Below are 14,911 nucleotides of genomic sequence, written 5' to 3' on the forward strand. Positions count from 1 at the left end.
TTGCTGTGAGGCGACAGCTCTAACTACTGAGCCGCCATGGACAATTTTTATTAATCCTAAACAATTGTAGCTTTTCAGACAGCTCAAACTTTAATCCAGTGTCAGACTGTAAGATCTCAGTTGTCACAATGTCAGACTGAATGGCAATCAAGACATGCCAAACATTCACACACAAGAAAACTCATCTCAGTTAAGCCCCGGTCAGATCACACGTTTTTTTTTTTTTCGCCATGATTTCGTTGACGTAGGGTGTCATAGGAATTTGTAAACAATAAATGGACATCGTGACACAAGATTCAATCTTTCCTTCTTGTGTAATGTAGCATAGTTCATGACAACCGATACCATGTCTGCAACACTTTACAACACCATCGCAGAAAGTCTAGCATGTTTAATTTTCTTTCCCGTTCTTCACGACGAGTTCCGTCATATGGGTGACACTCTGTAATAGGAGCGCGTAATTTCTCGCTTATATCAGCAGGTGCTGTTGTTAATCTGTGGGTCAAGTAATAGGCAAAATAGGCTGCATATTTACTTATGGGTGGGTCATGGGTGGATAAGATCAATCATTGATAACGCAAACTTTAACTACATTTTCTAAAATAATAAGGTGTTTTAAGCAGTTTTATCTGACAGACTGGTACAAATATTCAGACATCATTCTCACAACGAGTTTCTGAGTTCTCTCATCCTTCCAATGCTTCCATCCTTCTCATCCTGAGTTTATTGTAGGTAATCTGAGAACATGTTCAGTGCTGCGAACAAATTATAAAAGCATGTTCTGTTTATTTACATTTGTCATTAACTGTGAAAACAGTCTAATAAAGGTTTCTCTGAAACTCTCAATATTTGTCTTTAAAAAAAAATTAGGCTAGATTATTTTTTATTTAATAAAACAACAATCTCACAGCAATTCGTGTTTTGGCGCTGAAGCATAGCGGACTGGTTTTGAAGCATGTCACCTCAAATGTTATTCGGCATTCTTGTTTATCTAGTAAATAACTGACAGACAAAACTCACTTTAAAATTAAGACACAATTTATACCAAACGAAATTTGTTTCAAAAAGATTTTTTTTTTTCAAGAAAAATATACAAATTTTTTTTTGTTTGTGCCTGTCCACTACTTAACTGTGTGGATGGATGATTTGTTTTGCTCTGTAGAAAATAAGGATTTAATTAATACTTCACTGTAGTTGTTGTATTACAAACCTCTGTCATATATTTGCTAATTTTTTATATATGTCATTATCATGTATCTGATTTTTCCTTGATTTCTTTGTCTCACTCACGGGAAGTTTAAGTAAGGGAGTGTTTAAGAAACCCTGGCAGGAAAATATACATTTAGATTTTAAAGAAAATATCTTAATATTAAAAAGGAAACAAAAGTGTGATTTTATCCATGTCCTAATAAATGCCATTAAATAATGTATCCTAGTTGTCAGCAAGCATGAGTGCTTATTAAGATTGAAATAAGATTTTTAAAAATGAAACAGATAAGAACTATGGTTAGCAACACTGGTGACTGCGTTGGGAAATGACGCTCGTCGTTGACATCACAGGATGACTGATCATGAAGGAACGTGTAGTCTAGCACATTTGTTACCCACAACAAGTCAAGACTTTATCAAGACAAAATAGCCTAATCTGACATTTGCAACTGACAATAAAAATCGTGTGATCTGACCAGGGCTTTAGACATTATCCATCTGTGATATATTCAGTAACCCCTTTTCTAAAATAACTTAGCAAACATAAAGGTTATGTATCATTCATTTTGTTTTCAACATGCATTAAAAATAAGAACGAAAAAACTATTTTGGCCATTTCCAAAATTTCTGATTGCATCATCAGATTCAGTGCTCATATTCGTTCTTGGTTTGATGTTCATTATAGCTGCAAGTCACACTGCAGGAAAATGTTTGAAATCTTCTGACACTGCCAGAACTACATCAGAGGGAAAATCTGATCCTAGTGGTCATTAATAGGGTGTCTGTGAACATGGCCAATCAACAATCAAAGATTTTTATTGTCAAGGCATGTTATAAGTAAAATGAATGCTACAGATTATTTATGTTTGCAGTGAGGTATCATTTTAGATGAAAGTGTCATAGATTGATGATTAAACTCCTCATGAGTCTTGTTTGTGTCAGTGTTTGGAATGTCTTGATTGTTGCTCAGTCTGACTGTACCGCGTTGAAATGTCACTTTACAGATAACAAGACTCAGCAACAGTGAGTGTTTCTGTGCTGTTTATGTAGTGCAGTAATCAGTTCAAAAGCAGCATCAGCTGTGGGAGTCTAATCAGTGGAGACATGGAGCAGGTGTGTGTGTGTGTGTGTGTGTGTGTGTGTGTGTGTGTGCGTGCGTGCGTGCGTGCGTGTGTGTGTGTGTGTGTGTGTGTGTGGCATGACTGAATATGTAGTGCATAAATTGTAGTCCATGTGAATGTGAGTGTTTACCAGCGACCTCTGGTGGTTAGATCACTGGTGATCCTGACACTGACATTATGGCAACTGCAATTTTACAGTGTGAGATGGGGATATGTTTGTGCTGTCTGGCAAGCTAGAATTGTACAGGATAATTAAAAAAAAGAAAAAAAATCGCAGTGTGAGCTGGACTTCTTTCACCTCTCATCTCCTGTCTCTCTGTCCCTCACCAACTGCATTACAAAAATAGCTTTTCTTAGAGTTTTTGTCCTGTTTCTAGTCCAAATATCTAAAAAAAAAAATCTTATTTCAAGAGGCATTTAAGCAAAATATCTTCTTTTTTTCAGAAATAATACACCCAAATTAACTGTGTTTTTCTTTAAAAAACACAAAAATGTGAAAATGTCTTGTGTAGATAAAGTCAAAATTGATTGCCATGTTTGTGTGTGGTGGTGGTGCTAAGCTGGTTGAGGTTGAATGGTGCACAGTTTCTAGAGATAGCAGCCGGGGTGGCTGAGTCCTGGGGACAAATCTAGGTCTAAGTCAAAGCCAGTATGCGAAGTTTAGATTTATAAAAAAGCTGGAATGAAGTCTGCTTCGCTGACAGCTGACTGACAATTCCACAGGGTGTAAATTGCTTGTGTCTTGGTGTCATCTGTGTGTGAGTGTGTGTGTGTGTGTGTGTGTGTGTGTGTGTGTGTGTGTGTGTGTGTGTGTGTGTGTGTGTCTGTGTGTCTGTGTCTGTGTCTGTGTCTGTGTGTGTGTGTGTAAAAACAGGGTTGTAATGTCAAGCATATTGTGTGAGGAGTGAATAGACAGAAGCCTACTGTTGTGCCATGAGGGTGTTCCTGCTCAGTGGAGTCATGTAGGGCGAGTCGATGGTCTTTATCCTTGTCAGTCTGCACAGAAAGAGGGTCAACACTGCTGCTGGAGGCATTGCTACTTAGCTATTTATACAGCTACTCTCGCTCTAGTGAATGAAGCTGAGATCAACTCACCTTGTTTAGAGGCATGTACAAAAGCTGATGGCAATCTCCCTGCCTGAACCTCCTGGTCCATCCAACTCTGGAACAGTTCACAATCCTCCAGCTGTACTTGGGGGAGTACCTGATATAAATGCTCCCGATTGATCATCGTCTCCTTGTCTACTTGTTGACGGGCTCTCAGCAAACTACAAAAGCGACAACTTCATTGAGTTCTTAAGGAGGTCGTACACCAGATGCACTGCTCAGCGCCGCACCATGCAGCACCAAGCATTTAAGAATTCTAAACATAGGTTTTTATCATCGACGGCGCAAGTCGACGGCTGTCCGCGGCGCCCAGCCACAACTCAGGACACTGTTTATATTTCTGCCACGCCACAGAGTGCCATCTGAATAATATCATTTTAAATAGCGTACGAATGTGCTCGTCTGGTGTGTGATACTTCCAACTGTCGTGTGCATGCCGTGTCATGGTGCTGAGCGGCCCATCCAGTGTATGACGCCCTTTACAGATGCAAGGCAAGCTGAATTTCACCCACCTCAGACCATATAACCTCTAGGACTTCTCTGGATGGTTGCAAGCCGAGCAGCAGCACCTATCCAATAGACTAGTTGAACATTATGACAAGGAGAATTCTCCTCCACATTTCAAAGTAATGCTTCAACACGATTCATGCAACAGGGTGATTCAGTTTACCATGGTCTCTAGGCATTAAAGCTTCTAAGCAAAAACCTCAGCTCTCTGAGTGGATCAAATACAAAGTGTACTATCTGATCTACCACAGCAAAGAGTAATGTTGGAAGTGTGGTCATTCTCATACTCCAGAAAACTGTAATCTGAAGAAACCCTGTGGTGTGATTAATCCAAGCAGGATACGTGAGATAGATCACAGCTGAAGCAAGTACTAAATCAGTGAACCCTGTTTAAATTTCCAAACTGCTTCCCCGGGCTTGTTAACTGGTTGGCCTGCTGCCTGCTTCACACAGCCAACCCACCCACACACACACACACACACACACACACACACAAACACACACACACACACACATCACCCTAAAAGAATGTGGAAAACATCAGAAAGTTTAAGAATATTAATGTTTGTGTTTTGGGCAATCACCATCAATACACATGGCTGGTATACTCAGTGAACAGACACATATGCTCTCTTACTAGCTCTTTGCTGATTTAATGCCTGGCAAGGAAAAAGCAGATCTAGGCACTATTTTTCAAGTGGCTGATAGGAAACTCAAATATCTTTTGAGGATTTGGTTCGCTCCATTAAGAGTGGACTTTGGGTCACAGTGGGAATTTAATCTCTGTCAGAGGATATGCTTATCTCCATCCTAATTGAAATGAAAACTATCCTTATTCCCATGCTTCTTAGATGCATTTTAGTTGATGTTGCCAGCCCTGACCCTATAACCTTGAATTTGCCTGCCAACACATTAATCAAAAGGCAGCAAGGACCATTTTAATGATAATGACCCCAGTCTACCATGAGTCCATTGGCCTGTGGGTGTGCTGCAGCTCATTCCAAATAGAGTTGGCACTAAACAAAGTTGAAATTAGATACGCAACCATGAAGAATTCTACTAATGTACACATTTGCTGCTCAGATGTGGGGGCAGCTGTTCAAAATTCTCTATGCCTGCCCCAATGACAGAGAAGGCACATATAATGGGTGATTTGTGGCATGAGGTGACACCACATTACTGGATGGAGAAATTCGGTAAACATTAAGCAGTGTTGCATCAGCCATTCTGATTGGAAAGTTAGCTTGTATTATTTGGATTTTAAGTGATAAACGATGTAAGTCCAACCTGTTGTCATATCTGGTTTTCCTTTTTAAGTCAGGTCAGTCAGTAGGCTGATGATATCCAAAGTATTAGGTGCAAACCACCTATAGCATGCCACCAGCTTCTAGAACAGTCTCACCTCTTTTTTGGACTTGGGTCTCAGAGAGGCTACAATTGCTACAATCTCATCAATTGTAGGACATACCTGTCCATGGCCTAGATACATTACCTCCACTCTTCCAATTCCACACTTCTTCAGGTTGGTCATGAGGTGATGCTGTCCATAGGCGACATACCAGAAGCTCCTACTAGGTTAGCCTTGTCGTCACTCTGCTTAGCTCTACACTTATTGCTCTATAGGTGAACTTGGATTAAATTGCAAGTCTCAAAAGTTCCTTTATATGCTATTACATTATACTCCAAATGTTGTTATTGAAATCACATTACAAAATGGGAGTGTAAAATCGAACGCTCAGGGTTTTAAAATGGTGTCTTAAAGTCTTAAATCACTTTTTCATAATTAAGCCTAAGGTTTTAAAATGGTCTTAAATCAGACTACTATACCTTCCATTCATATCATCCTAGCATAAATTTTTGTGATTAGTTGTTTCCTTATGTTTCATTTTAAAATATCAAAGATGTAATTTCTTTGCTACAGGTGGCTAATTAAAACAACAACATAGCTCTAAATTGACCAAAGTTGCACTATATTTACACTGAGTGTTGGCATCAATGTTGTCGCCAGGATTGTGCAAAAATACATTGGAATGCATTTTAAAATAAAATACCAAATACCTTAATTTTAGGTGTGTCAAAATAAACTACAAGATACAACAGTCACAGAGTGTATCAAAATAAAATACAGTATTTTGAATTTTTAAAATACTATAAAATATTTTTACAAAGGATCATGACATTTCTTTGCAAATCTTTGGTCAATTAAGACCTATTCGATCAATCCCTTAAACTGGCTTAGTGAAGTAAACAATGTTTTATAGCACATGTGGCCAGTAAAATTGCCATCATCTCTGTACAATGATTATTCAACCTCTTAATATTTTAAAAGGGTGTTAAATTAAGAATTAATTCAAACTCTTCAATGCACTTACTTAATATAAAAACTGTATTAAGAGATTTTGATTATTAAATATTTGTGTTTCATATGTTGTGACATCTTAAGGCTTACATCTTCTCTTCATTAACTATACAGTGGACCTACTGATCAACTACTGGCATTTGAAACAGCCAATGAAGTATTGCAGGAATCGATAGTGTAGGACATATTATTTCAGCAATCCATCCAAAACTACTATTATTTGTACAGTATACTCTTTCTCCTAAGATTTTTTTCAGTTCATCTTTAAATGGAAGAGTCAATAACATCCAAATCACAAATCAGTGCATTTATATGTCTTGATGTAGATTTACTAAAAAGTATTTTACAGTATTTTAAAAATACAAAAATACAAGACACTAAAGTATTTTGAGACAAAATATTAAGCAATTTTCATCAGCCCTATCAAATACAAATGACAAAATACTATGTTGTATTGAAAATACATAATTAAAATACATGTATGATAAATACTGCCCAACCCTGGCTGCCTCGATCATCATGACAACAGCCAGTAACATTGTAGGCTACTACAATACAAAAACTGCTTCATTAAGAAGGAAATTCAGCAACATGATTTTTTTCTTAAGTGTCAAAAATGTGCCCACACTTTTTTACCTGCATTTTCATTTTTAAATTCTTTATGTAAGTAAATCTTATAATATTTTACAAGATAACATATTTGCCTTTAAAAGTTTTAATGGTTTGAAACCATTCAAAGGATGTGTGAATGGTTGTGGAATATATTAAATTTACCCTCATCAAACTTGCAGAAACATTGCTAAACCTTGATTACTAATTGTGTTTTTAGCAAATAATAAATACCTTTTATGTTTTAATGTGTTTGTCCATCATTAAATCAGTCCTCTGCACATCAATAACTGTCTGGTTTAGCTCAGCTACCAAATCTGACCTCTAAAGACTATGTCGAATAATTTGGACTGCTGAGCGAATCACTGGTACAACCCTCCCTACTCCCCAAGAACTGTACTTAAGAGCAGAATGGGCTGCCAAAATCTCTCTGGACCCCTCACATCCAGCACACTGACTCATTGAACTTTTACCTTCTGCTAGACGTTACAGAGCACTGTGCACCAGAACAGCCCGACACAGCCCTCAGGCAATCCATCTCATGAACACTTGATGATAGTAATTGTGAAACAAACATCACTACTTGTATATACACTTTTTATACACATACAGTTAAATTCAAAATTACTAGCCCCCCTGTTAATTTTTTCTCCAATCTCTATTTCAAGAGTTCACACTTAGCTGATGATTAAAAAACATTGCTCTCTCTCAAAAAAAAAAAAAAAAAAAAAAAAAATTTTTTTACTAATGCTTTGCTTCTTAGACTTTACACACCTGAAACTTGTCTATAGCACTTGTTCACTGCTGCTCTTATAGTTGTGTAAATTGCTTCCTTGTCCTCATTTGTAAGTCGCTTTGGATAAAAGCGTCTGCTAAATGACTAAATGTAATGTAAATGATTAATTATAAGCTTGTTTGGCATGCTGTCCCAGGAGAGAGCCCTAAGCTCATAGGATCCTCGAGCCCGGGGCTCCCTCCCGTTGCAAGGCGAGAGGGGAGTTTGAGCTCAGGTAGATCTCGAGAACTCCCCCGCTGTAATAACCAATGAACAGCCAGTGATTGCTCTCGAGAGATAACCATTTACTAGGAGCATGTCTATAGTGCCGATTTGGATTAGTCAATTAACTTATGTTGCATGTTTTTTGGAAGGTGGGAGGAAACAGGGGAACCCGGGGGAAACCCACATGAGCATGGGGAGAAAATGCAAACTCCGCACAGAAATGTCTGCTGGTTTGGTAAAGCCTAGAACCAGAGACATTCTTGCTGTGAGGCAACAGTGCTAAGCACTGGGCCACCATGTCACCCATCTAGGTAGAAGGAGGAGTAGGGGTGCATGGGGGGATTCTTCAAAACAAAGATAGCGGTGGTATGTAACCCAGGGTATTTGTAGTAGCTTAAGAGTTGTCTGATTGGTGCATTGAGAATTGGATAATGCGGATCCAGCCGCTAGCAATCATAAGCATGGGATCCTCTCGAAATTACTTTATAACTAAACTTCACTTAACAGTGAGATTTTTTTTCAACACATTTCTAAACATAATGGTTTTAATAACTCATCTCTAATAACTGATTTATTTTATCTTTGCCATGATGACTAAATATTTTACTAGATATTTTTCAAGACACTTCTCTACAGCTTAAAGTGACATTTAAAGTCTTAACTAGGTTAATTAGGTTAACTAGGCAGGTTAGGGTAATTAGGCAAGTTATTGTATAACAATGGTTTGTTCTGTAGACTAAAGGGGCTAATAATTTTGACCTTAAAATGGTTCATAAAAAATTAAAAACTTTTATTCTAGTAGAAATAAAACAAATAAGACTTACTCCAGAAGAAATAATATTATCAGACATACTGTGAACATTTCCTTGCTCTGTTAAACATCATTTGGGAAATATAAAAAAAAACAGGGGGGCTAATAATTCCGACTTCAACTGTATACACTTATTTAACAACAAACTTTACATGCCAATTTGAACATAACAACTGCACATATAACGTTGTACTGTATATAGTAATATACCTGTACATACACTTGTCAATTTGTATATTTGCATTCACTACTTCTATTTATAAAATATATTTGTCCTGTCTCTGTAATCCTGTTACACTGTAGAAGCTCTGTCATGAAAACAAATTCCTCGTATGTGTGAACATACCTGGCAATAAAGCTCTTTCTGATTCTGATTTTGATTCTTTCCGAAAGCAGTTTCTCTCTCATAGACCAGTTTCATTTTGAAAACCGTTTGTAACCATCATACAAATCTTACAAGTGCCTGTACCAACAAAGTTATACAAATTGTTATAGTTTTATTATATGAGTTATGCACATGTATTTGCAGAAATAATTTCATCTTACTTTTTTTTTCGCTGTGGAAGATGGCAGGCGGGGAAATGTAGGTGTGTGAACAGTGAGGACGGGGTGTATGTAATATGATCTTAGCACCATCTAGTGTTGAAGAAGAAAAGTAACTAACCTTTCCAGTAGTGTTTAATAGTGATGTCTGGCCTAGGAAATTTGCTTGCTACTTTATTTAGATATGTCAAAATGAGGAATTTTTAAGCATATTGGCTAATTGTGATTGCAGAGTGTAAAAACCTTTGCATGTACTCTGCATTTTATTTATTTCATGTGTTATTGCACACTGGATAATACTATTAATGGATTATATTGTAGTCAGCATACAGTATACTTAATTTTTATAAGCTTTTCTCTCTTTTTTGTATCACAAAATAAAACAAAATGATCCATGATCAGCAGTAGTTGGCCTACTTTAAAAAATAATTTGACCAAGTACACTGGAAAAAAAAAAAGATTAATTGGATTTACTTAACTTTTTTATGGTAAGTGGTTGCAAACAATTTAACTGGGCTGAATTTAAACATTGAACATTACTAAATTTAAATTGTTTGATAAAATTCAGCCTATATAAATTGTTTGCAACCACCAATTTTCAGTGTAAAAACTTTAACCAAGTATAATGTTTGTTCTCTGTTTAACAAGTTCCTCATATTTGATGTTTCAATCAATCCTAATAAAGTTGATTTAGTGCTACTGCCACCACAGCATTCGGAGAATGGCATGTGAAATCTTGCAAAGAAATGAAAGAGGTCTAGAACTGCATGTGCTAGAGCTGCTGAACCTGAAAGCGCTTCACAACAATAGATGCCAGCAGTGATTTATGCCTGACTCCAGATTTGACCCTTTGAGTGACATATTGTAAATATAGCTGTCAGTTTGACTGCCTATTGAGAAGAATCCTCCATCTGACCTTCCACCAAATGATCCATAATGACACGCATGAACACTCTTGATTAGCTGAATCAAAGCTCCTCCTGAGTCAGCGAGAGCCGCAGCACAGCAATCAAGTCAAACTGCAAGGCCAGATATCAGCTTCCCCTGAAAAGCTTGGAGATTAGAAAACTCGCAAGGTGAAATTAAAGTCTTAGCATTTAAATTAAGTGCAAAGTGAGTCTTTCAGTTATTTGGAATCTCATATGCATTGATAAAGGCACAATAGGAAAGTTTTTTGTAAAAATGTCCAAAAAAAAAGTGCAATCCTGGAGTTTTTTGCTGGTTTAACTAAGATAACAATGTCATAATGACACGGTACAAGTAACAATCTAGATAACTGTTATTTTTTTCACATAATTCCTAACAGTGTTGTGTAAAAAGGATTTGTGTTTAACTAGAATGAGCCTAAACTAAGAAGAGATTTGTGATCACTGCTGAAATGTTAATTCTGTATTCTGTTAATTCACATTATTTTGATATTTTCACATTGGTGGGTGGGATTTAATGGCTTAAATACACAAGATCATAGGTGTTTGTTAAGGCCTTACAAAGTTTGATGTTGCTTAATGAATCAGGAAGGTTACTCAAACAAATTTCCAAAATCAGCCTCAAACTTCATGTATGACACCAGTCCTGCCTTGAAGACAAAGCCAATATTCAGTTACTACCTTTTCACTAACTTAAACATAGCCTACTATGTCTTGTCTGCCCAAATGTTACCTTTAAGTCCTGGTTTAAATGCATTGATAATTAGTTTCAGTAATAGTGTTTACTTGTGACTGTACCGCAAATCATACTTTTTCTTCACCTTAAAATACCTCTTTTGCACAATACTGTTCTGTCTTATGTAAAAGTACTTGTATTATCAGTCTTGATTATGTAAATAGTTAAGTATTTGTAGTATGTGTATAGTTAGTATTGTTAGATTACGGCTCCGGTATGTTAGATACACTATCTGACAAAAGTCTTGTCGTAAATCCCAGTTGTAAGAGTAACAAATAATAACTTGACTTGTAGTTCTAGTTTTCAGATGAATCATCTGTTGAACTGCATCCCAATCATCACAAATACTGCATAAGACCTATTGGAACCTGCATGGACACAAGATTCTCATAGAAATCAGTCAAGTTTGGTGAAGGAAAAAACATGGTTTGGAGTTACATTCAGTATGGGGGGGGGGCGTGCGAGAGATCTGCAGAGTTGATGGCAACATCAACAGCCTGGGGTATTAAGACAATTGTGCTGCCCATTACATTACAAACCACAGGCAAATTCTTCAGCAGGATAGCACTCCTTCTCATTCTTCAGCCTCCACATCAAAGCTCCTAAAAGCAAAGAAGGTCAAGGTGCTCCAGGATTGGCCAGCCCAATCACCAGACATGAACATTATTGAGTGTCTGGGGTAAGATGAAGAAGGAGGCATTAAAGATGAATCCAAAGAATCATGATGAACTCTGGGAGTCCTGCAAGAACGCTTTCTTTGCCATTCCAGATGACTTTATTAACAAGTTATTTGGGTCATTGCAGAGATGGATGGATGCAGTCATCCAAGGCATGATCATATTTTATTTTGGTAAAATAAGCGTAATGTAGAAGCCGTTGCCTTTCTTATAGCCACTTCTGATACCAAATGATCAACTAGAAAATAAGTTAATATTTGTTGTATCTAAAACTTGGATAGGCGACTTTTGTCAGGTTTAAAATAGCTCTTACATCCAGTGTTGTGTGTTCTTATTTAGAATTATGATTATTGTTGTAGCATCCCATGGTCCTGTGAGACACAACATTTCAATGTATGTCCGGACATCTAGTGTAATTATAAAAAAGCTCAACTAGTGCCATCTGTTAAAACGTGCCAATATTGTTATAATAATATTTATTAATATTGATATTATCAGTGTATTTGATGAATATTTTTTGCTGCTTAATAACTTTGTGTAAAGCATGATACAAACAGGTATTAAATTCCTTACAACAAAATGATATTGACCCCAAAACGTATAGGGTTATAGGGTTCATTTCAATTCTGAAAGCATATTCACATCAGGTTAATTTCAATTCTGAAAAGTTCACATCAGGTTGGACCTGTACTCGGAGTAGTAGTTCAATGAGACTGGATTTGTTTGATGAATGTAGTTTTAACAGCTCTACCATCTCTCCTGAGGTCTGTTCTGAAGCCAAGAGCTAATTAACCCAACCGTTGCTGTGAAAGCACACAGAGCAAAAGGTTAAGTGGTAGGGTGCAAGAATTAATGAATATTTAATGCTGTGATTTGATAATTTATGGTAAAATTGGCCTCTACACAAAACCCATTATTTCTGACTTATCAATGGCATTGCCACCTTAAAAAGGATTTAAATTGAGCAGAAGTGGTTAATTTCATAAATCACACTATTAGCAAACCACTGGAGATGATGAAGATTTAATTCAGTCCTTTTTTGTGGTGTGTGACAAAATCATGTCCATAAATCACAGGTGTTGGCTTCAACTATTCATTTAATAGTGATACTTGTGTGAAGGTTACATTTTGCACACTAAACATTCATAAAACACTATAAAAGATTTGTGCTTCTGATTACAGTTATATACATATTGTTCTTGTATGTACATTTACACAAATAAGGCAGTCATACAATGGCCTACATGCAGTAACAGGCAAAACATCACAGCCTACATATGAAACAGAAAAGGTTACTTTGTTTTTTTGTATGCTGTCAGTTTTGTACATTTCAATGTCTCTATGTTATTAACTATCAATGATAGTTCTATATCAATGATATGTCTGTAGAAATCTTCATTTAAAAACAAATTATTTTATTAGCTAATATCAGAGCATAAATTAAATTGGCACTGCATTGAACAAAGAAGAAAAACATTGAGCTTTTTAAACAGGCAAGATGGATGGATGGATGGATGGATGAATGGATGCATGGATGGATGCTTTAGTATATGGTGAAATGCTACCTGAGCTTTTAAAATAAAAAAATTAATAACCAAATAAATAAAAAAAATACATATTTTAGAATTTCTTTTCCTGTTTGGCATAATGAGTGTGATGCCCTAAGCAGGTAACACAAGAGTAATAGTGATAGCCTTATAAACATGAAATGTTTATTATTATTAGTTACATGAATTGCTTTAAATAACTAGATTTCGAAGTGACTCAACAAAACTTTTTTACTTATTTACAAGAAGCAAAAATGCTGTGCATTTTAATTATCTGCATTAAAATACAGCTAGTTTTGTGCATTCTTGGCCAAAAAAAAGCATTTATTGAATTCCTCTGATTTTTAGAATATCAGAGATTTCTTGTGTGAATTGTAAACTACTGTGGCCACACAGTAGCTCAAAATCAACGCTCTGAATTCATCTACAACACAACAATATAACAACAAAAGACACCCAGCATTTTGTCATCACCATCAAGGCCCCGATATACTTCAAACAAAATCAACCCAGGCTCATTCTGATAACATACCTCTATATACATTTCTGGAGACCGCGAAATGCATCTCAGGGGGTGCGTTTTTTTGCAGTTTTGTTTTCGGGAATCAATGAGAGGCCACCGTGTACACTTTTTCAGATCTCAAATTTCTCTCGCGAGTGCCATTCGCACCTGCTGTTCTCGCGTACCAGAGGCCACTGTGGACTGACTGAATGACTGACCGATCGACTCACCCACCCTCCTCCTTCCCTAAACCCAACCAATTTTATTGATGACCCGACCACCCACTTCCCTAAAGCCAACCAACATTTTTCAAAAGCAATCCAGAAAAAAAAGCCCTCATCTAATTTTTACCATGTTTTCAGATTTTACCACGTTCACACCCTGTAATTTACTTGTTTATCTAATTTTTTGGATTCTGTTTTTGTCTTCCCAGCTTTCTGGAACCGTTCTTCACTGGAACTCCTCCCTGTGTCTCAAGTCTGCCGACGTACATGGCGAGCTAATGGGACAAACTGGTTACAGCGGGAAAGTCAGCTGATAAGTGCGAAAAGGAATGGTGTCATACCGCCCTATAGCGTTCATTTAAAAAATGAAATGCAGCCATATATTTTGCGGTCTCCAGAAACGTATATAGGGTTACGTTTTCAGAATAAGCCTATGTTGAACAAAATTAAAGAACGAACTGAAATTACGTTATTTCAAACAAAAAAGGTTGTTTTTGGTTTCCATATTTCACAAATATTTTCCCTAGCTAACCTTTTAGGGAGTTTGTTTTGACTTTCGAGCACTTTTGAGCTATTATAGATGAATTACCGGTTTGATGCACGCGCAGCAAGGTTGCAGAAAAAAAATGGGAATGCTACAGCGAAGGAATGACATCTGATGCAGTACAGAGTTTGTTGTTGTATTAGAGAGATAAGTTATATTGATTACATATTATATACAGTATACTATTTAAATAACACTTTCAGCGTATTATAACAGCTTGTCACCCAGTGATAAGCACAGTTATTTGGCGTTAAAGTTATGTTAAAAAAACGTTAAAGTGAGCGGCATTCGTCTGACAGGTCCATTTGCGACAGCCAAAACGAAATGGCCAAGAATCCAGCCCGAAATATACAACTATCTCATTGAAACTCCAAATGATTTTATAAGAGAGAAGTTAAAGGCCAACAAGTCTTTGGATGCCAACAATTTTGTTCTGTGTGGTCATGTGCAAGAAATAATGTTCCATGATTACCAAATTCGAAACTATGT

Source organism: Danio aesculapii, chromosome 21, assembly GCF_903798145.1.
Source record: "Danio aesculapii chromosome 21, fDanAes4.1, whole genome shotgun sequence".
In the NCBI taxonomy this organism is placed as follows: domain Eukaryota; kingdom Metazoa; phylum Chordata; class Actinopteri; order Cypriniformes; family Danionidae; genus Danio; species Danio aesculapii.